The sequence below is a fragment of the Rhipicephalus microplus genome, chromosome X (assembly GCF_043290135.1).
Source record: "Rhipicephalus microplus isolate Deutch F79 chromosome X, USDA_Rmic, whole genome shotgun sequence".
NCBI lineage: Eukaryota > Metazoa > Arthropoda > Arachnida > Ixodida > Ixodidae > Rhipicephalus > Rhipicephalus microplus.
The window spans coordinates 488,762,204-488,789,962 of record NC_134710.1 but is presented as its reverse complement, the minus strand read 5'-3'; the positions used below and the strand labels follow the sequence as shown (position 1 = coordinate 488,789,962).

Sequence of the window (27,759 nt, the reverse complement as noted above, 5' to 3'; positions counted from 1 at the left end):
GGTTTTAATGTCATGTTTCCTCATACGCTTTGTTCACGAGATATAACAAGCTAAAGTTGTTCTTGTGGTGAGCATTGATGGTTCTTTTCGGTTTGGACTATACATGTGCGTTATTCATTTTGCGGCAACAATACCTTGCTCTCGCGGCTTGCCTCCCGGAAAAATGTATTACAAGATATTATGCGTGCATATCGTGTGTGAGGGTGGGCTGCGAGCGCTCACTGGAGGGCTGAGGTGTACACAGTTTACAGTCTACAACCTCGCCTATAAGCATCAGAAGCAACGTGAACGCACCTATTAAAAATACCAATCGCTTCTTCTTCCTGATGAAATGCTTTTTTCTTCCTCATTGCGATTCACATTGATGTAGAAAGGTTTTTTCAGGCATGCAAGGCAGTGCTAGCAGACTTCGTAGAAGCCGAGGGTATCCTTAGCCCATAGCAGTAGCTTCTGCAGGGAGGCCACACTTAAAACAACAATGAAAAAAGTCTACGCACCGAAAATGCTTCCCTAAGCAATGTTCTTTCTGTAAACGCTTCAATAAAAGGCACAGAATGCTCGGACCCAGCCCCACGCACGGCGTGTTTTGAAGAGCTCGGCCAACAGGTATAAACTTTAATACCGAACAGCGCCGCACCCATTCTTTCACTTCTGCGCTGCCGTCGTGTTTCCAGGAATACTCCCTGTTTAATCACATTCTATTCTCAAGGATATTTTAGGGCTTTGTGCTGTGCTAATTAATGCGTTTGCCACACTTGTCAAAATTAAGTACAAAGTCCGTCTTGCGCCACCAATAACCTCTGCTTTTCTCAACGCGGGAAAAAGAATAGAAAGTTTCAGTTGTACAACATCATGAATTTGACTGCTTCGGCCACGTAATAAGGCCGCAACGGTCCTTTTCAGTCTGCTGAGGCACGTAGGTCAAGTTTGAGGTGATATAAGAAGACGTTATTGTGACGCCCAAGACGTGTTATCGCAGGAATCGATAAACGTGGCTGATCCTTCTGTCTAGAAGTCGATTTAACACGAAAGCCACAGACGTATTCATAGAGGCTGTTGAGCGCTTATTTTGCCTTGTTTCGTCATGAGGGCGAAAGAATGAACACAGCGGAAGCAAAATATATTGCCACGTGAAAAACGGCAAACAACTCGAAACCTGCCGCGAAAGTCCGTACCGAAAGAGCATACACAGGCCGAGCTCGGACCAACAGCTGTCATAGCTCGAGCATTTAAAGCGCGTTGCTAAAACAAAAAGGAAGACGCACGAAGCGAATGCACAAGTATACACGCAACGAGTGCAAACAATGGTCGCAATTCTTACTTATTCATGTGTGAGCAGGCATCCTTTCGTGAACGCGGCCGTGGTAGCAAGTGAAGTGACCTAATGTTCTCTTTAACCACCGTAACGTCAAGGTAATCTCATGGTGGAAGCAGAAGTATACAAAGCATCCGAGTCACAAGATGAGGCCGTGCACACGAGCGATGATGTCCTGAGGAGGCGCACGCGCATCGCAATGCGCGGGGCGACAACCTTTAGGGCATGCCGTTAGGCGCACTTTTCGCGCCATCTTGCTACCGCTGACGAACATGCACTGAAGTTGCTAAGCTCTAGGGACCACCAACGGTATACACTGTCCATAAATAGCTCGCTGTTAGCAAGCTATACAACAAGCGCTCTGTGGCCTAGCGGTTTGCGCTGGGCGCTGTCAATCAAGAATTCGCAGTTTTAAAGCCCGATTACAAAACTTTTTCTTCTGATTTTTTAACAAGAAATAACACGAACGTTTTTTTTTTCCTCCGTTTTACTTGTCAGCATATGTACCTTCCTCTCCCATATCAACAGCTGCGGGCTCGGGCGCTTGCCCTCGCCCTTAGCAACCGGGAGCATGTGGTGCGAGAGAGCGTAGGATAGGGTTGGTGCAGTGCTTCGCCGCTTCTGTCACTGTTCACGGATGGATGGATGGATGGATGGATGGATGGATGGATGGATGGATGGATGGATGGATGGATGGATGGATGGATGGATGGATGGATGGATGGGTGGATATGGCTGTACCATTTAGAACAGGCGGTGGCTAGCGTCACCAAGCCGTAATACTTAATGAACCAAAAACTAGATTTAGTTTTTTTTTTACTTCTAAGAAGTGAGGTTGAGGATTCGTACTTTGCAGTGAAGCGTTTATTTGCACTCGTGCCTTGACTTTAGCCACCAATCATATAACCTCCTTCTAGTTAGTTTTACCCGCTTAAAATCTATTTTGCCCTCCCTGTCCCTAAACCCAACTGCTTTGAAAAACTCTGCGCCATCATCCTGAACTATAGGGCGAAGCCCTTTACAGAACATTATCAAGTGTTCGGCAGTTTCTTCTTCCTCTCCACACGCACTGCATACCGTGTCTACCCCTTCGTATTCGGCCCGATATGTCTTGGTTCGCAATACTCCCGTCCTGGCCTCAAACAGTCGAGAGCTACCCCGAGTATTCTCATGGATCCTTTCCTTGGCAATTTCCTGCTAAAAAGTTCGATAGACCTCTTGTGCGGACTTCTTAATCATGCCAATTCTCCACATATCGGTCTCAGCTTCCTTCACCTTCTTAACCGATAATTCTTTTTGGTTTGGCCCCCTGCTGTTTTCCAAGTATTTACCAGTCAATTTTCTGGTTCGCTTCCTCCATTTTGTATCGACACTCTTCATGTACAAGTAGCTGAATACCTTCCTAGCCCAACGCTTCTCCTCCTGTTCTCTCAATCGCTTCTCAAATTTTATCTTGCTGTTAGCTTTCCTGCCCTCAAATGATGTCCATCCCATATCACCTTCTACTCCCTGATTTGGTGTATTCCCGTGAGCTCCTAAGGCAAGCCTACATATTCCACGTTGCTTAATTTGTAATCTTGCTTGAACTTCTGATCTCATGCAGAAGACCGGATTGCCGAAGGTCAGACCAGGAACCATGACCCCTTTCCATCTTCCTCTGACAACATCATACCTATTGTAATTTCACTGTGTCCTGTTTTTCATTACCGCGGCATTCTTGTTACCTTTAGTCATCAGGCATATTTCGTGTTCCCTTAGGTACTCTGCCCCATTGCTTATCCATACACCCAGATATTTGTATTTATATGTTATCTCTAGCGTGACCTCCTGTATTGTAAGCTCACTGCCTTCATTGTCACTAAAAATCATGACTGCTGATTTTTCCTTACTGAATCTGAAATCTAACCTATCTCCCTCATTACCGCAGATGTCCACTAATCTCTGCAAATCTTCCTTGTTGTCGGCCATTAGCACTATATCATCTGCGTACATCAATGCTGGTAGTGCCTGTTCAATGAGTTCTCCTTGTTCGACAAAGAAAAGTTGGAAGCCCAGTCCACTTCCCTCTAATTTGGCCTCTAATCCTTGTACGTATGTCATGAATAATAAGGGCGACAGGGGACACCCCTGCCTAAGTCTGCGTTTGACCTCTGCAGGCTTGGATGCCTGTTTTTTCTACTTTATAACTACCTCGTTACCTTTATAGATATCCTTTAAAAGATTAGTAACTACATGTTCCCCGCCTAGTGTGTCCAGTATTCCCCACAATTCCTCTTGAACCACGCTATCGTACGCTCCCTTGATATCCAAAAATGCTAGCCACAGGAGCCTGTGTTCCTTTTCTGATATTTCGATGCACTGCGTCAGTGAGAACAGATTGTCCTCCAACCTCCTGTGTTTCCGAAACCCATTCTGCAGTTCCCCCAGCACCCCCTCATCCTCTTTTCATGCTCGCAGTCTTTCTTTTATAATCTGCATCGCCAGCCTGTAGACCACTGATGTCACAGTTATAGGACGGTAGTTGTTTATGTCAGATTTGTCCCCCTTTCCTTTATATATCATGCTCATCCTGCTAAGTTTCCATCCATCGGGAACTTCACCCTCGTTTATTAGTTTGCTCACGGCCTCTCTTGAAGCCTGCTTAGACTTCGGACCTAATGTCTTTATCAACATAATTGGAATACCATCTGGGCCTGTTGATGTACTACTAGGAACCCTTTCCTCAGCCCTTTCCCACTCTCGTGAAAATGGAGCCATTGCGCCACTTGATTCATCCTTGTCTTTTGTGGTGCATAAAGCACTTCTTTGTTGAAATTTTTCTGTCACGCTTGTTCTTATATATTCAATAGCTTCGTCCCCTTCTAGCCTAGCACCCTTGGCTGTAGTTATAAACCTCTGCTCTAGGCTCGTCTCATAGGGAGTTTAGATGGTTCCAAAATTTCGCAGCTGCCTTTCTATCTTTCTTATGTACTTCTGCCAGCCACTGAGCTCCCTTTCTTCTGATCTTTTCATTGATCAGAAGAGATGCATCCTTTCTACAGCTTAGAAAGGTTTCCCATTTTCTTTCAAGATCATCTGTCGGTTCACCACACTGCTTAGCATGTCTGTGTTCCCTAGAGGCTTCCTGACATTTCGCTATGACTCTCTTAACTTGCTCATCCCACCAACTTTTGGGTTTCTCCTCAGTGCGCCCCACATTCTTTGGGTTTCTCCCCTCTCTCTCCTAATGTGCGTCTCATATTCCCGTCCACTCGCACTTCACTCTCGATCGTTCCCTGGCTGGGCGCCTTTCAAGAACACCCGGAAATGTGCGCTGAGACGCCGCTGTGAAATGCCAACGCCGAGCCGAGAACGCTGGTTCTTTTGTTCACTTCATAGTATTTTTAACCGTGCACACTAGCTACTAGATCTAGATACGCATACCGCGTTTCTCGTGACAGAAAAACGCCAGGTGCGGCGAATGACGCTATTGTCAGCTCGGTGTAAGAGGGAAAAAATGCCCCCACCTCCCCGAACGGAATCGTGAGGAAATGCGCATGCACTTCTTGTGCCGAGAGAGGACACCGTTGCCACCAGACATTCGCCTTCACCGACTTCTACCGTCACCTTGAGAGGGCCCAGCCAGCGAATCGTCGAGAGTGAGGGGCGAGTGGATGGGAGAGTGGGGCGAGCGTTCTCGGCTTGCCTTGGCGTCTGAGAGCGGCGTCTCGAGCACACATTTTCAGATGTTCTTGAGAGGCGCCTAGCGAAGGAACCATCGAGAGTGAGGTGCGAGTGGACGGTAGAGTGGGGCGCAGGGAGGAGAGAGAGCGAAGGGCGAGAGAAGGAGCAGCGAAGCACTCCATCTGCCTTCTCCTACACTCGCTCGCACCACTGCTCCGCTGGCTAGCGGCGAGGATAAGCGCGCGCGCCCGCAGTTGTTGTAAGGAGGAGGGAGTGAGAGCCAAAAGATAACACGGGCCATTGCGGCCGCCGCCAAATGCCTGACATAATCCGACTAAGAAATGAATTTGCATTAAAAATCATTCTTATAATGCTGGGTTCTTACGAGCGAGACGCCGTTATGGACGCTACGCAATCCATTTGCATTTCCTGTCGATTCCCTTCGGAGAGATAAGGGCCCTTTATGCCGGGGTCACCATTGCTTCGCTGACGTAGTGCACACGAGGATATGACGTTATATATATATATATATATATATATATATATATATATATATATATATATATATATATATATATATATATATATATATATATATATATATATATATGTATATATATATATATATATATATATATATATATATATAATATATGGGAAAATAAATATACACTTCTAAAAAAAGTGTTTATTGGTGACGTTTTGATCTGGGACTGATGTTGATCACACAAAATTTAGCAGGCTCCGATGCACTTTTATGCCACAGTCCAGCCGGAAGAAAGAAAGATAGAGACAAAAAGAGCGAAAAAAAGAGAGAGAAAAAAGAAGAAAAACGTCTCTTTCTCACTCTTTTTTCTCTCTTTCTTTCATTCTCCCAGCTGAACGATGGCATAAAAGCGCATCAGAGCCTACTAAATTTTGTCTGATGAAGATTGGTCTCTGATCAAAACGTCACTAATAAACACATTTTTAGAAGCGCATACTTATGTTCCCCTCATTTTACGGCAACCGAAGCCAGACTCTTCATGAACTATATACATATATATATATATATATATATATATATATATATATATATATATATATATATATATATATATATAGAGAGAGAGAGAGAGAGAGAGGGAGAGAGAGAGAGCGAGAGAGGGGGAGAGTGAAAGAAGTGTATACATATGGGCTAATTCTTTCTGTGTCTGACACATTATTATTAATATCTAAGAGGCAATAATGCCAAGAAAAGTATACGGGAAGTTTTTAGACCGAACTGTAATGTAAATGTGAAGAAAGAAAAGTGGATGAAAAGATAACTTGCCGTGAGCAAGATCCGAACCAGCGACCTTCGAATAACGAGTTCGATGCTGTACCACTGAAATACCATGGTGGCTATCCCCTCAGCCACTTTATTGGGTTATTTATCTATGTGCTTTTTTTGCGGTAGTTCCAGCCAGCGCCACCTGTAGCCATGGCGTCGAGTGTGGTACACAATTTATAAACCTGTTTGGTGTCACGTAGGACGTGAATTTATTACAAGTGGGCAGCTGACCAGTAATCTCTCGAATACAACCTGAAGGCACCAAGTCTGCCAGTACGAAACCCTCGTTAATGAATAGAGAAAGAAGTCTATACTTAAGGACAGAACATAAATATATATATGCACTAGCAGATGGCAAAGAAAACAATGAGGTGAAAGGTTCTATTGCGGGGCGTCGAACTACCGCCGCTAACAACTACATGCCACGGAGCGCACATTATTGCGATTGCCAGCAACAAGCTATTTATATACACCACGCACTGTTCGGTGGTTCTCAGAGCTCCACAACTTGAGCGCGTTTTCATCATTAGTAGGAAGATGGCACGAAAGGTTCGCGTTGGCCGTGCTCTAAAGGTTGTTGGGTCTCCCACTTCGATGAGTGCGGGCCCCCATGGAATAAGATCTCTCCTGCGCGCGCGCTTAATGGACTCGTGATACGAGAGAGTACGAAGGCCACTTCGCTCACTGCCACGTCCGCGTTCACAAAAAAATCACGCTGCTCGCACGCGAACAAATCATAATTGGGACAGTTCACGCTTGTCCTATGTATGCTTGCGCGTTCGTTTTGTGCATCTTTTAATTTCAGTTTATTAACCGTATTTGGGGTGGGGTATACAGAAAGTGGCGCCTTAGTGCTAACGCTTCAATGTTACACAATGTTATGAAATATATAAAAAATAAGAGCAGGAGCCGAATAGCAAAAAACAAGCGTGGTATGAGTAGAAAATATTAGAAGTGACATTGTGGTATGCGATTACAATTAGAATATTTGACAGGGAAATGTACAGAGAAAATAAATTAGCATCGTAAAACCTAAGAAACCGCGACGATGCAAATGTTACCACTTTACACACTAATAAATATTTCGCTAGAAAACAAACCAATGAACGTAAATAGAGAAACATTAGGTGCAATGTAAAAGCAACAAAAAAAACAACGATAGGAACTACCTGTTGTTCAGAAATTTGAAGAATAATTCTGGCAAAGGATAACTTAATGTTTAAAGCTGAATGCTTGAATTAAAGGTGAAGTTGTAGTCTCCGGAGGCAGAGCTTTCCTTACCTTGATTGCGGAGAAACTTACTGTTCTCAATGTTTAACTTGTGCACGCTTTGGTCAGTAAAAGATTGTTTGAAGGGAGAAACCTGTATATTACCTACGATATACAGATGATTCAGATCGCGCACCAGGCGGTAGGCAATTACGGCTAAGTTAAAGACGATCATATCTGAAATAGAAAGATACATAGTGAAGAGAAATAACAGTGGAGACGAAGCAACTTGATAATAACTGCGCGTTATTATGCGGAGAGCCTGTTTTGAGATACGCGCTTATGAGCTCATGTAGGTCTCATATGTAAGTGCCCAAGCTTCAATAAAGTTGTTGAAATGGCTATGAAAAAAAAAGCAAATAGAGAGAAGTCAGTGTAGGGACCGCAAACGATTAGCGAGCTCTTCGAAGAACACGAATACCACAGGTGGTCTTCCGTTTATTATAATGTTATAGTTAAAGAACAATTAAGTTCGACGCCGAGAAATGTGCATTTGTCAGCTGGAAATATTTAATAGTTATTAACATGCACGGGGAAGGCGTTGTCCTGCTTTTTCGACCAAGAACTGAAAGTAACAATTTTAGATGAATATAGCGCGCTTCATGTATCGAGCTGGGACAGTTTGTAGTCCGCCCTCTTTCTGTGTATGCTCATTTCGTGCGTGCTTTCTGCTTGAGGTGCGTGCTGCAAGTTTCCAACTGCTTGCCTTTCTTTGCGTGATATTGCAATATGTTGCTGTAGCATTCGTCCCTTCACCTTGTGGCGAAACAAAGCGCAATAAACGCTCAACTACCTCTGTGAATACATAGTACAGTTTTGTGTTATACCTATTTCTCTAAAAAGAGATCAGCCAGCCAGGTCTCTTTTTTAAAATATGACAGTATACTTTTTAAACCATTATATCTGAGACGGAAATACTTCAGCTGAGCCGTGGTGGATCCATGCACAAAACTCTCTTGTGTTAAAAAAAGGTACATTGCAAATATAAAGTCTGACAAAGTGAGTTCTTTCTGTTGAAGAAAGTGAGAAACAAAAAGAATAGGAATTGGTTATATTATAAATGTGAAAGTGAAATCCTGATTCGACAAGACAGCCGTGTTTACCTGATCTGATCAATTTAGCGTATATGTCTTATATTGTTTCCATCTTAAAATTATTTCGCGAGCATTTCTCAAATATTTATTAAAGTAGACATTTTGTGGAAATACACCTAGTGGTTTGAATAAAATTATGCACCACATTAAACCCGTCTTTGAGGCAAGGCCCCGAAAAGGAGGGATTGAATTTTAGAACAGTTTCTTTCGTTAAACATAAAGCTACCTTGGAAAAGGGATAACTAGAAGTCCTAATTTTCCCAGTCAACATATATTTGCGATATGATATGAAATAATGATCTGCAGTTTGAGTTTTTTTAGCAAATGAACAAAGGGGCGATATCACCGGACCACCGTCGTGTAAATATACGTTAAAGAGGGGACACAGCATCGAAATCTGGTGGTGATAACTTTTAACGACCTACTCCCCAGAGCATCCCATGAAAAGTTGAGGTGCAGATGCTTTTGTCCATGTTGCTATAGTGTACATCATAGTTGTGAAAATTGCTAATTTTCTATATCTTATCGCTGCTATGTATTCTATCTATCTATGTATTCTAGCTTAATCCAAGACAATGTTTTTAAATGCGAAGTATTCCTTAGCGATCTTCGGTGACTTTCATCATATCTATCTATCTATCTATCTATCTATCTATCTATCTATCTATCTATCTATCTATCTATCTATCTATCTATCTATCTATCTATCTATCTATCTATCTATCTATCTATATATCTATCTATCTATCTATCTATCTATCTATCTATCTATCTATCTATCTTATCTATGCAGCCACCTACGACTTTTAATTCTACTGGCGGTTTCGTTATTGGTATCAATACGAAATTTGTTAAGGCATCACATGACTGTGTGACGAGCATAATTGATTAGTCATAACATGACGATCACGACATGTATGTCATGAATGTCATGATTTACATTTCATGGTCTTGCTGCTTCTCAGTGGTTTAGTTCACATGGCATATTGCAAAACTGGTACATGGCGAACAAAAGTGACAGACCAGAGCGTGGAAATCATGACATACATGTCATGTAAGTCATGACTACCCGCAACGCTCATGTTGTGCTCACTGTCGTTTCACTAGCTTCACATATACCAAATGTGGTATTATGGTACGTGAACATATGACAACTTTATAGGACTGGTGCAAATATGATAATCATGATACACATGTCATGTAAGAACGTGACTACATGCCACGCTCATGATGCGCTCGCACCATTTTGCTAGCTTCAGATATACAAAATTTGGTATTGCGCGACATGAATGGACGACGGAGGTAAATGATACGTCCAAACATGATAATCATGATATGCGTATCATGTAAAACATGACTACATGCTACGCTCAAAGCGATCTCGCGGTCGTCTCGCTAGCTCCACATATACCGTATTTGGTATTACGTGACGTGAATGGACAAGGGTCAATGGCACGTCAAAACATTGTAATCATGTTATGCGCGTCATGTAAAATATTGTAAAACATGACTACATGCTACTCGCATGGAGCGCTCACTGCCGTTTAGCTAGCTCTATAACAACAAACTTGGCATCATGTGACGTGAATAGACGACGATGGTAAATGACACGTCCAGGCATGATAATCATGACATGAAAGTCATGTACGGCAGAATTCACGTCCGTCTCTTAACGTTGTGCTGATTTTAAAGTTACATATCAACTTTCTTCATGCGTGTTTTGCATATCATGGATTCCCACTGTACGTGGGATCTGCAAATGTTTTGAAGTTTTCGGATGGTTTCTTTTAAAGGATACTAAAGGCCTATTTGGGTCTATATATTCGCCACGTTCAGGTAAGGCCCTTTTGCCTTTGGCTTTTGTAACTTGAAGCTTGTCAAGAGGTGAGCTTTTCCCAAATTATGTCACTATAACGTCAGAAATACCCTACGGACGAGTGCATAGCATGCGGGAAAAGGACCACACTGAGACACATGCTTTGGGAGTGTGCCGGAAAAGTTAATGTCACTGATGCCGCTCCCTACACGATGCATGTTAGGCAGGTATGAACTCCGAGGTCAATTGGTGCTGTTACGATTGCACGAGGGCGGGGGCCGGCCTCCGCTGCGGCTGCGGTCACTGTTGCGGATCGGCGGCTGCCGCTGGGAGGCGGCACTCACCAGCGACGAGCTGGCCGACCTGCTCTGGGCCATCCCGCAAGCTGAAGATACCGCCCTGGTCCAAGTACTTCGAGCGGTCACCTGAGGCACCGCCATCATAATCTACGGAGGATGGGAAGGGACAGAGTTAATCTCCCCCCCCCCCCCTCAACCGGTGGAAACTGCTGGACTTAAAAACGAAGTTTATTCATTCATTCATTCTCAGATGAATTGTTCCGTAATGCAGGTTTTGCGCAGGCGTTACTCGAGAATAGAACTAAACAACTATTGACAGTCGTATACTACTGTTCTACTGCCCCTGGCAAAAAAAAAACAGAAACGGAACCTAGGAAAACATTGAAGTGATGTCACAGGTCCCCAAGGTGTCGCATGGCATGAAATTGTTCGCGGGGTGAGTCTGGCTTGGCGTTAATTTTTAGTTATCCTGCGACTTCCCACGTTTGTGCAACATTTCTGACGTAGGTAAAGAAAAGAACGAAAAATGTGACATCATGCACAGACTTTTACCTTGAAGAACCCGAGTTCTCCATGAATTTCTCTTGACCTGTGGAATAATCTGTGGAGCAGACCGGCCGTAGTATTATTCAGTGTTTAAGGAAAACACTGCTCCAACTCCCTGGGATGAGAGTGTCAAACACCTGCCTGTATGTGAAGAACTGCAAGACCATTTTTAGCAACACGAAAGTGTTGGGATGAGCGAAGGGCCAGAAAGCACGCGAAATCCTAAAAGCCTTGTGGATAGCTAGACATGGCTTAGATAAGGGCGTGAGTGGTTCATCTGTGTACACTCATAAGAATGAGCTTAATTTCATAGGTAGATGAAGGTCTTAGTAGGAAAGTGTGCTTTCGTCTCATCGTCATAGCTGTTATTGTGCACACACATTGTTCCAGAAGCGAAGTTTATGCTATTTGGGTAAATAATTTGTTATTTTGCGTTCACCCTCTCTGTTTCTACTCTGCATGGTGTTTCGTCCCAAGCGCAGTTTACATATTGCCTTGTCCACTAGCCACCCAACACGCGCTCCCCAAAACGTCCTTCGCCGAATCCAACGGTTCTCCGCCTTCTCATGCAAAAAGCCTGCGCATAACTGAAACTTTGAGACGACTCGACCTAAAGGCAAGCGCGTCAGATCGCGCTTTCCTTTAGACTCGACCTAAAGGCAAGCGCGTCAGATCGTGCTTTCTTTTAGGTCGAGTCGTGCTGCTGCCACATCACTTCGCAAACATAGCCACCACCGCCGGCTTCTTGCTGCCCAGATGGTCTGGGCGCTCTGTGAGCGTCTGCTCCCGTCGTACCCGAGGCCCGAAGTCGCAATCCGCCCTCTCCGGATGATCGGTAAGTAAATCCAACACCGAGATCCACTGTTACGCGCTCTCCCACATAACGATGCCGGTGGTGGCTTGGTTGGCTCAGTTACTAGCTAGACAGTGCTTCATGACTCGTCTTCAAAAGTTTTGCTGAATTGAAGGCAAAAACCTGTGCTTCACGGCTTGAAAACAAGACGATTTGCTTTCTATTTGTTTCTTACTGTTGTATTTCCAATTAGAGAAACAAAACTTTACCTAATTGCACATTACTACGTATTTTATATCCCCTTTACGCCGCGTTGCACAAGCAAGTACTGCGTTTGCGTCACAATTAGGTACACGTCATGCGTACGCCAAATTATATAGAAAATAGCGCAAGTTCAGGATAGCACCCCGGTGCAGTTGTGATTCATTCACTGGCTGGCTACACTAAAACGGCTCGACATAGTAAGTGCTATCGTTGACACGATGCACACCGACTTCAACGTGGCTGAAACCCACTGGACAGCGCTTCTCAAATCACTACACAGTATAGTTTCCACCAGATCTTGGGATTTGTAAATGAGGTTTTCCATTCAATTTCTCATTCGCGTGCAATCATGCGTTGGGTCAGCATGATTTGTCAGGAAATGAAAGAAACTGGCTCCTTGCATGGCTAACTAGAAGTATATAGGGATCTTTATTCATGAACACGACTTAACTTTGTCTTAATAGCTACAGCAAGCGTACACTCAAAAAACAGGATCATCTTATTAGCCCTGCATTGCATGCGTGTATGGTCCTTCAACACATCCGTCCCTCACATCTGTGGTAAATATTTATTACGGACGATAATGAAGTCTGTAGAGAAAAATGGCCATCAATCATTCATTGAAATAAAAAAAAGTAAACATATGTTTGGCTGAAGGAAGCTTTAAAAAATTTGATACATATACACCTGATGTGCGGGGTGGCACCCGGTGCACGAGAACTACGAAAGTATTGATAACAAACATGACACTATGTCATATATGCTTCTAGTGTCAAGCCCAACGCTCGCTGACTGAAAAGGCCTGCGCATCACTTTCGTGGTACACAATATGTTGGCATTGTGTAAATGAAGACATGCTAAGGACGGTAAAAACATTTGCATACGTGACACCCTCCATATATTTGTTCAGTAAAGCCCTCGCAGTTTAGAATGATCAATTCAAATGGTTTTACTTGCAATCTCTCTCCATGCACAGTTTGCAACTCTACTGCCGTCGTTGCGAACTAATGCTTTGTTGTCGGCTGAGGACCAGTGCTTCTTCAGGCACGTTCACAGCGTCCGGTTTCGGTTTGAACCGTAATCTGGATCACGTTCCATTCAACATCGCGATCGCCTCAGACGATGTTAGCGATTCTGGCCACTCGCACTATGCAAGCGTGAAAAGGTTTCCGAAGAGCTCGCTGCCGATGGGTTATAAACGGCTGATTTGGTAGCACTCGAAATAGACGCCAAGGAGACAGCGAGAGGAAAACCACACAGTGCAACCTGTAATAGGCGTGCACTATACACACTAGTAATAACCTAATCGTGAATGCGCCTAGCATCACGGCTTCACGCCACCGGGCATCCTGCGCAAGGCCCCCGCATGCAGTCACTTCTCATCTGACATCGCACCGGCTCATTTGCGGCCATGCAACATGGCTGCATCGCACCACGAACGTGAGGCGTGTTGCTGGGCCGGTCAAGTGGCGGTGCCAACATCTATCAAGTTCAAGAGAATGCCTGATTGGCGAAGCGCCGTCGGCGAGCCAGTAAATACGATACACTTTTATAAGCCGCGTTTATCTTGTAAACAGTACCACCATGGGCCGACTTTTTTCACTCCCTGTTCGTTTTTTTTTTTCGTTTTTCTATTCCTGGTATTTTTTTTATACCAGTCTTTTCGGCGAACTGGTGTGAGTTGTATTCCCGAGTCACACCCAGCGCACGTGCAAAGTATTATTACAATTATTCGTCGGTTTTCTCCGTCTGCCGCTTGTCACTCACGGTGTTCGTCGCTTATTCTTTTCTCGTGTTTGTGTTGCGTCGTTTTCTGAATACTTATAGTCTCTCAGAGAATCCCTTGGGCGAGAAAGTCGGACAGGCCCAGGCCACGCTTACTGGCAACGCAGAGCCATAATGCGTTTGATTGATATGTGGGGTTTAACGTCCGAAGAACCACTATATGATTAGGAGAGACGCCATAGTGGAGGGCTCCGGAAATTTAGACCACCTGGGGTTTTTTAACGTGCACCCAAATCTGAGCACACGGGCCTACAACATTTCCGCCCCCATCGGAAATACAGCCGCCGCAGCCGGGATTCGAACCCGCGACCTGCGGGTCAGCAGCCGAATACCTTAGCCACTAGACCACCACGGCGGGGCCAGAGCCATAATGCTGTCTAACACAGATCTCGAGTAACCCAAAAGGCATAACTTCTTGCTCCTGCGCCCTTTCACGAGCCGCGCTCGACCGTATAATAACGCGCACCCATACCGGCTTGCCCTGCGGCATTGAATCGTGCTGGAGCGAAAGTGCAAACAACGAAGACGACGGTGATCTGCGAGATTCATGAAAACATTGATCTCCCGGAAAGCAAAGGATACGTCCTGACCTTCACCACTTTTTTCGTGCTGGCAAAGTGAGAGTTGTAATGACGAATGAATTGTTTGTTCGTCGGTAACAGCGGCGTCAGATTATGTGTGAGCGTCAAGAAACATGAGCGCCGGGTAAGTAAAGCAAAACCTCCTTGCAATATAATACGGTGCTTGTAAACACTAGTATAGAGAAGAATGTGCGGCTATGCACCTTTGAGGATAGCCGTTGTTGCAGTCGCAAAACTACGATGTGGGGGAGGCCGTAGTGGAATGCTCCGTATATTTATTTCACCGCTGCCAAGTACACGGGCTTTCAGCATATGAAAATGTGGCCAGGATTTCATGGCGCGGCCTTCGGGTCAGCAGTCGGGCACCATAGACCACCATGGCAAGTACGCGAGTCGGAAACGCTGCCGCTCGTGGCACTCGTGAAAAGCAAAGGAGCGGGACTTGATAGAAAAATGGTCACCGACCAGCTCCTATGGTGAGTGGACCTTAGCCGCCTGCAGATGAATTCTGGTTTCGATTCCCAGTCAAAACCTTCGACGCCGCCATTTGTGGGCTCGCAATGCGCGAGTGCTCAAGGAATACTCGCTTCTCCACGCCACCTGCACCGCGCGGCCAGCACAGGCTCGGCATGGATCCGCAGGTGCTCATTACCGGCAAGCGTCACCGGCCGGTGATTACTCGCCGGACCAATGTGCCTGGGGCGAGCAATCGTTTAAGTGGCGTTCCAGTGTGTAAATGTTGGGGGTATTTACACTTCATTATCGTGGCCGTAATGGGCTCCCGCGAACGGCTGCCGCTCTCGGCCGAGGCATGACTCCGTGCGACTGCCTCTCTCTGCTACACCGCCCTGCAGGGCTTTACCGTGTGCGCCTAGGTTGCGCGGGCGGCTGCGTTTTAAGCGATACTCTTTACTCGAGGATCCGCTCACGAGGAGGCATGTTGTGGCTGGTTCCCGGAGTCAAATTTCGATATCAAGGAACCTTCATTTTGCGAAACGTTTTACTGAACGCTTCCTCGAAACGTATTCACACCGCGCAATGCTTTCAGGATGGTTAGGATTGGTGAAATGAGGGTCGAAGGCTAAAACATGACAACGAAAAGAAAGAGGCGCAGCACTGACCAACTTTGTTTGTTGTGGCAGTTCTTAGCCTGCGTCGTGTCTATGCTGCTAGCCATTCGCGTTGCCCAAAGAATTTCTGTTCCGACGTGCCATGAATATTGAATAGAATTTCCAGGGAACAGTTTGGTAAAAAAAAAAAACAGGAACCAGAAAACGATTCCAATTTCTTCAAGTATTGCTGTAGTTCAATAAGACTTGTAGCCGGGTGAGTTCAAAGTAAAATTTGTATATGAGAAACAACAAGCAAGGACAAAGTGACGAAAACGTGGACGAGCACTCATCAGTTCTTGTTTTCGTGTTGATGGTTTTGCGCTAAGACAGCTTTAATTTCATGCAGATTCCATCACTTTGAAGGGGTTGTTTATTGCGATAGCGTTTAAGGGCTCATTTCACTGAAACTTTGGCGTCGGCGTTGTTGGTTGAGGGCTAAAATTATCATCTTGTCCGTGTCCTAAAAACTAGGGAGATGCAAATAAAAAATATACCGGGCCCGAGTGAAGAGCGAACCAAGAGAGTGTGTTTGGGAACCAGATGTTTTGCCAAATAACCACAAGATTGGTTGAAAATTCCGGGGAAAAAGCACTATACATGAATGTGCAACAAAAGGATTCTCCTTAACACATCATATATTGCGTGGTGGAAGCGAAAAAAGATGTGAACTGAGCAACGACGGGGGTGTGTTAGAGACCCACTCGCACTAGGACATATTTAATAATCATTATCTACAGAACCGTCATCAATGTTAACAGCTGCGTAAGTTTGCGAATTGTCCTAGAGAATTGTCCTAGAGACGTGTATAGTGGGCCCTTGACTGAATAGCAAAAGAAACAATTATAGTGCAGTGGGCAATTAGCTGTGCTTGCAATAGGCCCTCAATAATACTTCAAAACGGCCATTGCTATTTGCATACTCAATCGTTCCCTTGCGTCACGCTTGAGACATGCACTGACGCGGGTTGGCAACCCGGAAGGTGGCCCGCATGAGGCCCGATTGCACACTATCGCGACGCATTCTTGACCATGTAGTTTCCTGAAATTAACTAGAGGGGACTCTGGCACTGCAATTGGTCAGCGACGAGAGAATGATGAGTAGTACACGGATTCGCCTGGTATTCGCAATTGCGTTCCTCGAACGAACTTGTGGCTTCGTTTATTGCAGTGTTTTAGTTTTGTTTCAAATAAAAAAATCACCGCATCCCCACTGAGTGAATGATTATGAGTTCGGTGAAGCGCTGGAGAGTTTCATCGCTAAACCATGAACCATCCGCGAATATCACCCACTACTTCATCAAAGGCGTGACAAACGCTGTATATATTTACTCAAGAAATTTTATTAATCGTAAGTGGTAGCTATACGTTGCTTCCATTCCCCCATTGTTATAACGGCTTTATTGTTGGTGAAGTGGTGGATCGGTGATGGGGCGTAGTGTGATGTTAGCAAGGATGAAGTAGTGGGCAGTTGGCAAAGGTGGAACTACAGGCGGTCACGTACATACATTCAAGGGATGGACAGACCCACGTCTTGAGGAGATTCGCCCCTAAATATAAACCATTTTGAACTTCGTGACGTAATTTAAATTGGTGAGCCTAAGAGATTGGTAGTGAAACGTATTCGATAACCTGTTGCTGATTGTTCTTTAATCCTTTAATTGTGTTGCTGATTGAACTTCAAGCCACGCGAGCGAAGCCAGCCGGAGTGGAATTTTCGTTAATGAAATCAACCATCGAAGCGTTTCGACATGGCAAGCTGTGCAGCGTCAGCTCAATGAAGACGCTGCCAACTGCTGTGTCACCGAGATTCCTGTGGTCATGACGCATGCATTCTTAATCGTAGGAGGAGGAGAGGAAGAGAAAAACTTTATTTCAAACGAGGAGTTCGGAGAACGCAGGCTCCTGCGCCCCCACACGATCCCGCTGCGCTCAAGCGTTCATTTGGTGGTGTTCTGTGACGCTGACAGCCTAGTCGGTGGCCATTGTATGCTTAACCGGATCCTCTGAACGCAGTAGGGTCTTCCAGTCCTCGCAGGTCCTGAGACGTTCTAGGGCCTGTTGGGGAGGATCCGCCGAGCAGGGAGAAAGGATGTGTATAGCAGAAGCTTGAGATTCTGGGCAGAGAGTACAGGCTGGTGCTAGGAAAAGGGGGTGATAGTGCGATAGATTGAGAGGAGGAGGAAGAATGTGAGTCTGTATCTGGTGCCAGAGGGTGGCGTGTCGGTTGCTGAGGAACTTGTGCGGTGGAGGATAGAGCTCGGCGTTCTGACGAAGCTTATATTTAAGTGTTTCGTTGGCAGTAGTACAATATTTTTCACAGGAAAATTTCTTGATTGTGAAAATATACCCTCGCGCTACATCAGTTAGGATCAAATGGAGGATGCCTACGAGAAGCCGCGATTACAGAACGGAACGAAAAGCCTTCACCAAACAAACAGAATTAGAGATATGATAAGCCATGACGGCTAGCATCTCCATTCAAACTTACAAGAGTGCCCTAAACCCTCAGTGAAATCCAGACTAGAATACAGGCAGGAAATCTGGTCAAAGTATTACCGCTGTGAGAAAGTTCATTACGCGGTGGGGTAGCCATGTCCCAGAGATATTGGCCCTATTTTAAGCGACCTACGCAATAGCTCCGACGATGCTTAGCCATGATTGTAAGCCAAAATTTTGCTGGCTATACGGAAAGGTCTGCGCTTACGCGTGACGTCCCGTCTGTAGATGGTTGTGTAACTATGTATACATTTTGAACATTCTCACCACGTTTTATGGCCACATAGCACCACTATTCATCACTAGCCATAATTGAAGATGGTCATCAATGCAGTTAGTTTTCTGATGGTTTCCTTGACAGTTTATACACACTTTAGCAACGAACACATGAAAGCGGGTACTATGCTCCCATGCGTGACCATCCTCCTATTCATATGTTCTGTCCATTCAATACAACTTCCAAAGGAGGTCATCACTCTAAAGCTATTGTTGTACAATGGTCGAAAAAATAACTGTAAAACGCTAAACATCATCTGTAATGAATTTGCGCACGTAGACTGGACAACCTTGTTTCAGTGACCGGACCCTAATGCAGCATGCAGCACGTTCCACCACACTTTCAAAGGTTTCTATAAGAAGAATTTCAAGTTTACGACCGATCCAAAATATGGAATAATATGCAAACTTTGGTTTATTAATTAGTGCGCAGTGATAATGCGCAAGAACTCACTTTAAAATAGCTTTGTCAAAAAAAGGCACCGAGTACGTTAGCGGCATTCAAGCAATATCGCAACCAGGTAACTAAGTTCTTTAAAAATACTAAAAAAGTTTATTTTAAAAATATTTTCACTCAAATGACTAGTCGGAGCTACTTTCTTTGTCACGAAATTAACACGTTGTTAAACCGCAATTACCACCAGACTGGTATATTTCAACTCATACATATTACACGACACTGAAACCTTAAACTTTCACATGAATATAACGATTTTTTTACTAGTTTGTAAAAACACAACTGAATATTGCTGCAGCGAAATTTCTATGTACACGCAGTGCTGATACAGCTTTTTTTTTTCAGGCGCAACTTCAAATGAAATATTCCAAAAAATTTTTGTCCTTGAGGAGCCGCTAAACCACTTCGAATTCGAAAAAAAAGCCTGTGCTTTTTTCATAAAACACATGGAATGAGAGCACCAAGCGTTGAGCCTATAAAGGTATTGCACTTTGAGGCTACACATGGTTAGCTCGTTTTGTTCAGTCGAAAATGCTCAAGATCAAGTGACGTCAGTTGGTCGCGCATGATAGCCGCCTGAGACAACGCAGAACGAGCATGGCAAGTCAGGGTAGGAAAAAAAATCATAACCGATATTTCTTGTATACACGGACCAATACACAGCTTCTTTCTAAATGACATTCGGTAAACAGGCTGCCCCCGTCAGAGGTAGTTGAGGTGTCTCTTAAAAGATTTCAGAGCACGTAACATAAAGCGATCACAAATAAGACTGATGAAGACTGTGGCTGACATCTTATCACCTATATTAATAATAATAATAATAATAATGACTTTATTTCGCATCAAGGATACATGATGCAGGAGACCTGCAGAAAAAGCTGGCGTGATGCCAGCTTGACAAGGCCGCAGGCCCCCCTTCCCCTTCCCCGAACACATCGCAGCAGCGGTAACACTTTCATAAAAATATTCGGGATCATACGCGTAAAATGAACAGGTCTATGACAAGAAAGAAATCATCACTGTACATGTGTGATAAAACGAAACGTCTAATGCTTAAACAACAACAACAAAAAATATATTTCAAAAGATGCAAAAAATGTTGGCGTATTTGCCTTAAAAAAAGGAAGCATTTGCGTAATACATCCGAGCGAAGCATACAAATATGTATACGACAAAAATGAGCAATCAACACTGTACAGGTGTAACATATTGGTACATATAATGCTATAAACAAAATAATTTCGCAATGTGAAATACAGGCGCATTTGCCTTGCAAAACACAAAAAAGCATCATAAAAAAGAAATATGCCTAATTTATTGCTTTGGCAACACCACAAATGCATACTCATTTCCTAAAACAGAAAAAACAAACAAGACACCAAGAAACATATCGTGAAAAAAAACACAAAGCAGTATACAAAATACACGTCAACAAAAACAAAATACAAAAATACATTCTTTAGATATTACAAGTAATAGAAACGAGTGATCATGACGTCTGGAGGAAATAATTCCGCAGTTGTTTAAAGGTGATTTTTTCTAAGTCAATTTCGTTATCCCTAAGTTCATTTAGTAACCTTGGAAGTTTATTTCCCAACGATTGAAGACCGTATGTGGTTCTAAAGGTTCGAACAGTCCACACTTCTTTTTTCCGGGTAATATACTTAGGCTGGTTGAGTATTAAATCTTCCAACTGCTTTAGAAACGGGTTAGAGTTTTTTATGTCTTGCTTATATTTCTTGGACAGAAGAAAATCATACATTTTTATTACTGGCATTAGGTTGTATTTTTCAAATAAGGAACGAGTATGATAAGTACGTGGCACGTTCTCTACCGCCCGTACAAACCTTTTTTGCAACATATGAAGTTTGTTTATGTTTTCTTTAGAAGTTACAGCCCAAACTAGATGGCCGTAATTGATTCTTGATAAAAATAAGGTATTGTAAATTAACAACAAAATATTCCGAGGAAGCAAGTGCTTGTTTCGGTACACAAGGCCGACCACCTGAGAGACCTTCGTAGCTAAGAAGTGTATGTGGTGATCCCATGATAATGTTTCTTGAAATATTACTCCTAATATTTTAAGAGAAGGGACTATCTCGACAGGGGTGGAATTTAAAAAGATCGTTTGTTTTTCAATTTCCGCTTTATTTTTAGCATGAAATACCATAGCCTTAGTCTTTGCAACATTTATTTTAAGACCGTTTTCTCTTGTCCATTTTTCTAATCTAATCAGCAGTAGATTTGCATGTGTTATTAATTTGTTCACTGATTTTCCTGTTAAAAATATATATGTATCATCTGCATATATTATAAATTTTACGTTAGAGGAGATGTTCACGATATCAATAATGTAAATATTGAAGAGGAAAGGTCCCAAAATGCTTCCCTGTGGAACTCCTGCAACGATTGACAAAGAATCGGAATTGCAACCACCCAGGCTAACAATCTGATTACGGTGTTGCAAATAAGACTGTATTAATGATCCCGCCGTTTCCCGAATACCGTACCGTTCCAGTTTTTCTATAACTAATTTGTGGTTAATGTGGTCAAAAGCTTTCGCAAAATCTACGAACAACCCCAACACAACGTTTCCCTGTTCGAATTGCTGATAAATGTACTCTTTCTGTGCCATGAGGGCATATTCTGTACTGAAGCCTTTGCGGAAACCATACTGCGAGTCATGAAGTAACTGAAACTTCCTTTCAAAATTAGTCAGCCGTTTTAATATTAGTTTTTCTAATGCCTTCGATAGGACTGGCAGAAACCTCCACTTACTCACCCTATTATAAATACATAAATTATTCTTCAGAAATCAAAGAGAGCGAAAGTGTGGGTAATTTTCACATCTGGTAACTTGTGTACAAAAATGGTAAACATTTTATCAGCAAAATGTGATATCGCTGAGGGCCACGTCGAATATCCCAAAAGTGATTGATATACATTATACATGAGAGGTCCACGTATTGAGCCTTGCGGGACACCCGTAGTGATTTCCGCGCAAGACAAAACATCACTATTTATGTTGACGTATTGACATCTCTTTGTTAAGTAATTACGTAATAGTTTCAGCACGTTACCCTGTACCACATATATTAAATTAAAGTTTTAAAATCATTGCTCTTTCTCTTTTGCTCTTTTCCGGATGTCCGTGTGTTGTTGGGTTCAAGGAATGGTGCAGATCGAACTAAAGATCTTCATTGTTACTGCATGCCTCCATGAAACACCTGCTTTTCGGAGAATAATAATTCTTTGTAACCGGTAAAACATTATTGTCACAGTAGTTCATATGCCGGCCTGATTGTGATTCACTGATACTCGTACAACGCTCCATTGCAATAACTGTAGCAAATATGTAAAAAAAGTGAGACAAAAAAGGTCGGTATTATACGGTCCTGCTGCCTTATGCAGCCACATTTGATGTTTAAATTCATCATACAATTACTTTATCATTGATAGTAAATCAACCGACCAATTTATTATCAGTGTTCGTCACTATACATCTCACTGCCTTCCATTTGTACCTTTTGTGCAATGTTTTGCGAAAACCATTAGTTAAACTTTCTTTCTGGAACGACAGCGGAAAAATTTATAGGCCAGTGTTTAAAGAATTCCTTTTGAGTGCAGAACTCTTTATTTTTATGGCATAGAAAATGTTATACCTCTTCGTTCCGATAAAAAGATGTTGTTTGTAGTGTTTCATTGAAATCAATACAATAGCACCTGTTGCATAACACACTGCGCTAGTCCCAGTATTTGCCCAAACACTGAAAGATGTTTGATATCTTGAATAGAATAATCTGTAAGGCTCAGAAAAGTGTGCTCCTAGGAGACTATCTCGTAGAAAAAGATGGACGTCGGGCAAGAACCCTTACTGCTTCGCCAAAAATGCCTTCTTGAAAAGAATGCCAACAAAGTAATTCTGTTAGTCTTTCTAAATTCATAAAATTGAAAATGGTTATGAAGATTCTGGCTCGATGTCTTTTACTGCAGACATCCTTTTAAGCACAAATACTTGCAACACTTGGATGCTGTTTGGTAATTATTTCATTCTGAGTTTTGAACTTGCTGTGCGAAGCGCATTACATACAGGTACTCTTAAGTTATGTAAACATTATGGCACAAAAACAGTGCAGGTCATCATGTTCGTGTATCTTACCACGTCTTAAGACACTGCAAAGAATGAGGTACGGTGACAATAGTGTTCGCTGTTGACCTTTTTTTTTTTCATTCGGGTTGCGTGACGCTCTCCAGTATTTTCTAAAAGCATGCTGCTTTATTTGTGCTTTAGCGCAAGCAACCGTATTGCATAGAGTACCTTTTAAAGCGGCGCAGAGACTGAGTGGCTGTACAAAGCATGCATTGGCCACATAGTACTCTCAGCACGCGCATGAACTCGTCGCTATGGTCCGCTATTGACCTTCACTATAATTTTTTTTCGCTTTTTACTTATTGTATTTTACACGCAAAACACAGTGAAGAACACCTGCAGGCGCAGTAGCATTGCTTAATGTTCGAGTTCTGCACTGCGCCAAGCACGTAGGGTGCGTGTCATCTCGCTTGGTGCTCGCAGCGGCAGGCTCTCTCCCGACCCGACCATCGCAAAACGAACACTCTCGCATTACGGCGAGTTTTACTCCCATTGCATGGCGCCATTCACGTCCAGCGCCGTTCACGTCCAGCGCCGAAAACTCAGTGAAGCTGCCAGCACAAAACAAGCACAGTTGCATGGCCGACATTACTGAGCAATTCGGAAGCGACCATCATAAGGCAACGGGACGAAATGGCTACACCGTGAAAGCATGTGCGGCTGCCAATGCCAGCTTCCTCACTGCGGATCTTGTTTTTTCAAGATTAGCGTTTTATGCCGGGGTCCACCTAGTTTTCACTGAAGTATTTCCGCCATGGTTATAACGTTATCAAATGCACACCAGCCAACGATAAAGAAAAAAAAACTCCCAAGCATTTCCCCGAGGGTGAACATGGTTAAGTGCGAACACACGGGGTGATGCTATGAGGGGTATTTAATAATTCGCACTATTATATTTATTCTTCACACTATTGTGCCTTTATGGTGTAATGGTTCCTGGGAATCGCAATTTGATCACACGGGGGAGTTTACGTTAACTCACTGGCGAATGCCAACGGATTTTAACTTTACTCCCCCTAACGACCCGCTCTCGACGGGAGACTGAGAGAGAAGGCGGGCGCGCGAAAGAGAGGGGTGCGCGCGCAGCTGCAGCGAGCGAGGAGAGCGGAGGAGCGAGCGAAGGGGGAGGGGGTATAAGGCGCGTTATTGACACCGATATCAGCGTCGCATCCGTGGCTTTTTCGGTAGAGCGTCGCGCTGCGGCCCGCCAAGTCCTCTTTCTTTTAAAGATAGAGAGAAGACTGCGGACGCCGCCGACGGCGGTGGATGGTTTGAGGTCGCTTATAAAGTGTATTCACACTTAAAAACTGGAAGAAAAAGTTGTGTCTCTGGCAATCGAACGCTGAACTTCTCTCCGAGTTATGTAGCACCGAGTCGTATAGCCCCACGCGTTGCGGCGCTACACGACTCGGCTACAATACGTGCGTTATTAGGCGTACCAAGGGCAAGCTACTTATACACCATTTACCGCTGGCGCGACATCGTGGTGACACGATAGCGTCCTATCGTTATCACTAGCAAGATGGCGCGAAAGGCGCGCTTTAAAGATCATTCACCCACTCGTTGCGATGCACACTCCTCCTAACTACACCATTTGTACTTTGTCCTACTGAGTGTGGTCACCCACGTGCACACAATTATCCCGCGTTGGAGGCGCTTTGTACGTCTTGTTGTTTCACAGGAATGTTTTCGCGGAGGTTTCAGAGCGCACGAAGATTCCTTGATTGACTGTTGCAGCCGATTCGAGTGGTGCGCTGATTAACGATGAAGTAAAAACTAGAGTTGTTAGGTCGCACTCGTCGCTTGGGACGCTTCTGCGTTGGTTTCTGACGTTTTTGCAGTGCATGTTAAAGAACACCAGATGGTCGAAATTTCCGGAGCCCCACCATGGCGTCTCTGATGATCATATCATGATTTTGGGACGTAAAACCACAGATAATAATAATAATAATAATAATAATAGTAATAATAATAATAATAATAATAATAATAATGTTTTATTAATATTATCATTATTATTCTTAACATTTATGCTTTTTTGAGTTTCATCAGTAAGATTTCAATGTCGAGCGGTGGCAGCTGTTCGCACACGTTCTGTGTGTGTCGAGTTCTTTTTGTGTGTGTTCATTGTGTTTGAGCAGCCCGCTGCAAGTTTTGAGCTGTCTGCAATTCTTCATGCGGCATTTTTCACTTGTAGGTGCCGCATTCATTACTAGGGGCAGAACTGTGACTTTTTTATGCACTTCCTCTTATTATCGTTTCGCGGCGTTCACGATATGCTCTGTCCCAGTATATGTTGACAACTTCATCTGCCAGGACGGATAAATCATAATAATGCTACATGCATAGTGACGTTTCCTGGGACAATGCGAGTGTGTGCCTGAAGAAGAGGATGAAGGGTTGCCTGTGCTCGGCCATATCGCAACTGCTAGTTATAATATATTTTGTCTACAGCCTGGTCAATGCTTCGTCTGCTCCTTCACGTAATACTGCTACTACTACTATTCCTACTACTACTGCTACTACTACTACTGGTACAACTACTACTACAACTAATAATACCAATGATAATAATAAAATATTAATAACATCAACCTGGTTTCACGTAACACAAAATGACGGTCAAACATGATCATGTGCGATAGTCCTCAGCGTAGCCAAAAGCAAGTGTCCTAGCCTCCCCTTCCTCTTTGAAATTTGGATGGAGGGGGTGTTTTACCGACAATAAATAATCAGAATACGGGTCTTTCAACGCCTTGAACAAGAGCTCCGCCCCCATTCCGCCGAAACCATTCCTGGCTACGGCCCCTGACATCAGGATGCATATGTATTACTATAGGAGTCAACGCGGATGCACCCACGTCAGACTGTGCTATTCGCAACTTTAGAAAATGTTCCGTGTGCTGGCTAAACTGGCTAAAAAACAGAGATGACGACATTTAACACGCTCGACGTGGCACTTTCGCTTGGCGCCGGGCTGAAGTTTCCTGATTGTGGCGTCGAATCGCGTTGCTTTGTCAAAGATGAAAGTTCACTGGCCGCGGACCACCTCATTCTCCTCGGCATAAAGGATTTCTCTGGCGAAACAGCGGAGTTAGTGGCGCAGATTTACTTCAAGTTGAAGAACCTGTCTCACTATAGTGAGCCCGAGGTTGAAGAAGGCAACTTAGCGGATTACCCCGAAGGGTACTAGCACTTTAGCGTGGCGTTGCTACAGGTATACGGCCTGCTGTTTTCGAGGTAAATATACGCTGCGACTCGTGCTGCCGATTGTATGTATCCCATTCAGTTCCGTTATCCCGTCCAAAGCTGAATACGCATGCTGTCCCCATGATTACCGGACAGAGCTATGCCTGGGCCAGCGTATCTTAAGACAAGAGAAATCGTAGTTTCGATTGTAACAGGAGGGCTCCTTTCTTTTCGTTTGCGATCTATGCTATTCAGTTTCTAATGACTAAGGTCCTGTGCTTCCGAACACTCACTTGCCCGTGTTGGCATCATGATTATTCGCGATGATTCTAGTGTTCACTAACGTTCCGCGTACTAACAACCAAAGCATTTGCCCGATCGTGCTGTTTCTACAAGGCCGCAACGATGGTGGTCACTTTGCAGTGAACACGTTTCGCTATCGGCCACGAAAGCGATAACCACTGTGAGTGCCTACCACTGTCATGAATCGGTGCGAAGGAAGCGTATTAGATAGTTTTAGTACTGCGGAATGGTGCTACTTACGCATCACGCAAGCCCCTTGCGTTACGTGGTGTCGTTTGCTGGCTTTTAGTGCGCCGTAGTACCCGCGTACGTAACGAACGTGAAGCGTGTTGCACCATCTGGTAGAATAATATAGAAGCCCGTGTTGTTTAAGGCCAATCTGAGCCAATCCAAGTGTGCTAGCCGTATTATGGCCATATTTTTAGCCGCTTTAGTGCCAAATCATACGCGATGGAAAAGTACAGCCGGACGGTGCTCGCCTTTGATGCTGCCATTTTGCGAAACGAAGCCTCGCGCTGTCGCGAATGTGTGTGAGAGCGGTGCGACCAGCTCATGCGTACGCACGCATCGCATTCGTGCGTAGGTAGTGGCCGTGTACGTAACGCGATACGTGCGCGTTGCGGTCTGTGCATGCGCACTGCGGAAAACGTGACGTCCTCGCGTACGCAATGCCGCCACGTACGATGCGTAGGCAGTACTAAAACTCTCTATCGTTCGTACGCGGAACGTTAGGGAACACCAGAATCACGGCGCTCGTAGGCGCACCAGGGGGCGTGTCACGTGTTTGCGCCATTTCCAGGCGCGTCCGCTGTGTGGTGAACGCTTAGTTGGAGTCGCGAATAGGAGTCCAACACCAATAGGCATTTACAGCTCTCATATACATACATCAACGCACGATGAACCATCAATTGCCTCGGTGAAGGTAGGTTTCCCATGTTCTTTTTTTCTATGACTTTCGATATCACCTTGATCATTCAGCAGTGCAGTTACTAAACAAATCTTAACCAGCTGTTTGACCTGCCAACATTTCGCATCTAAAT

General features: G+C 44.1%; 1 protein-coding gene across 1 annotated transcript in view; it reads left to right on the top strand.

The window, feature by feature from the left end:
- LOC119160778 (uncharacterized) overlaps positions 1-27,759 on the top strand; it is a 255,029-nt gene that overhangs the window by 134,734 nt on the left and 92,536 nt on the right. The window lies entirely within an intron of this gene.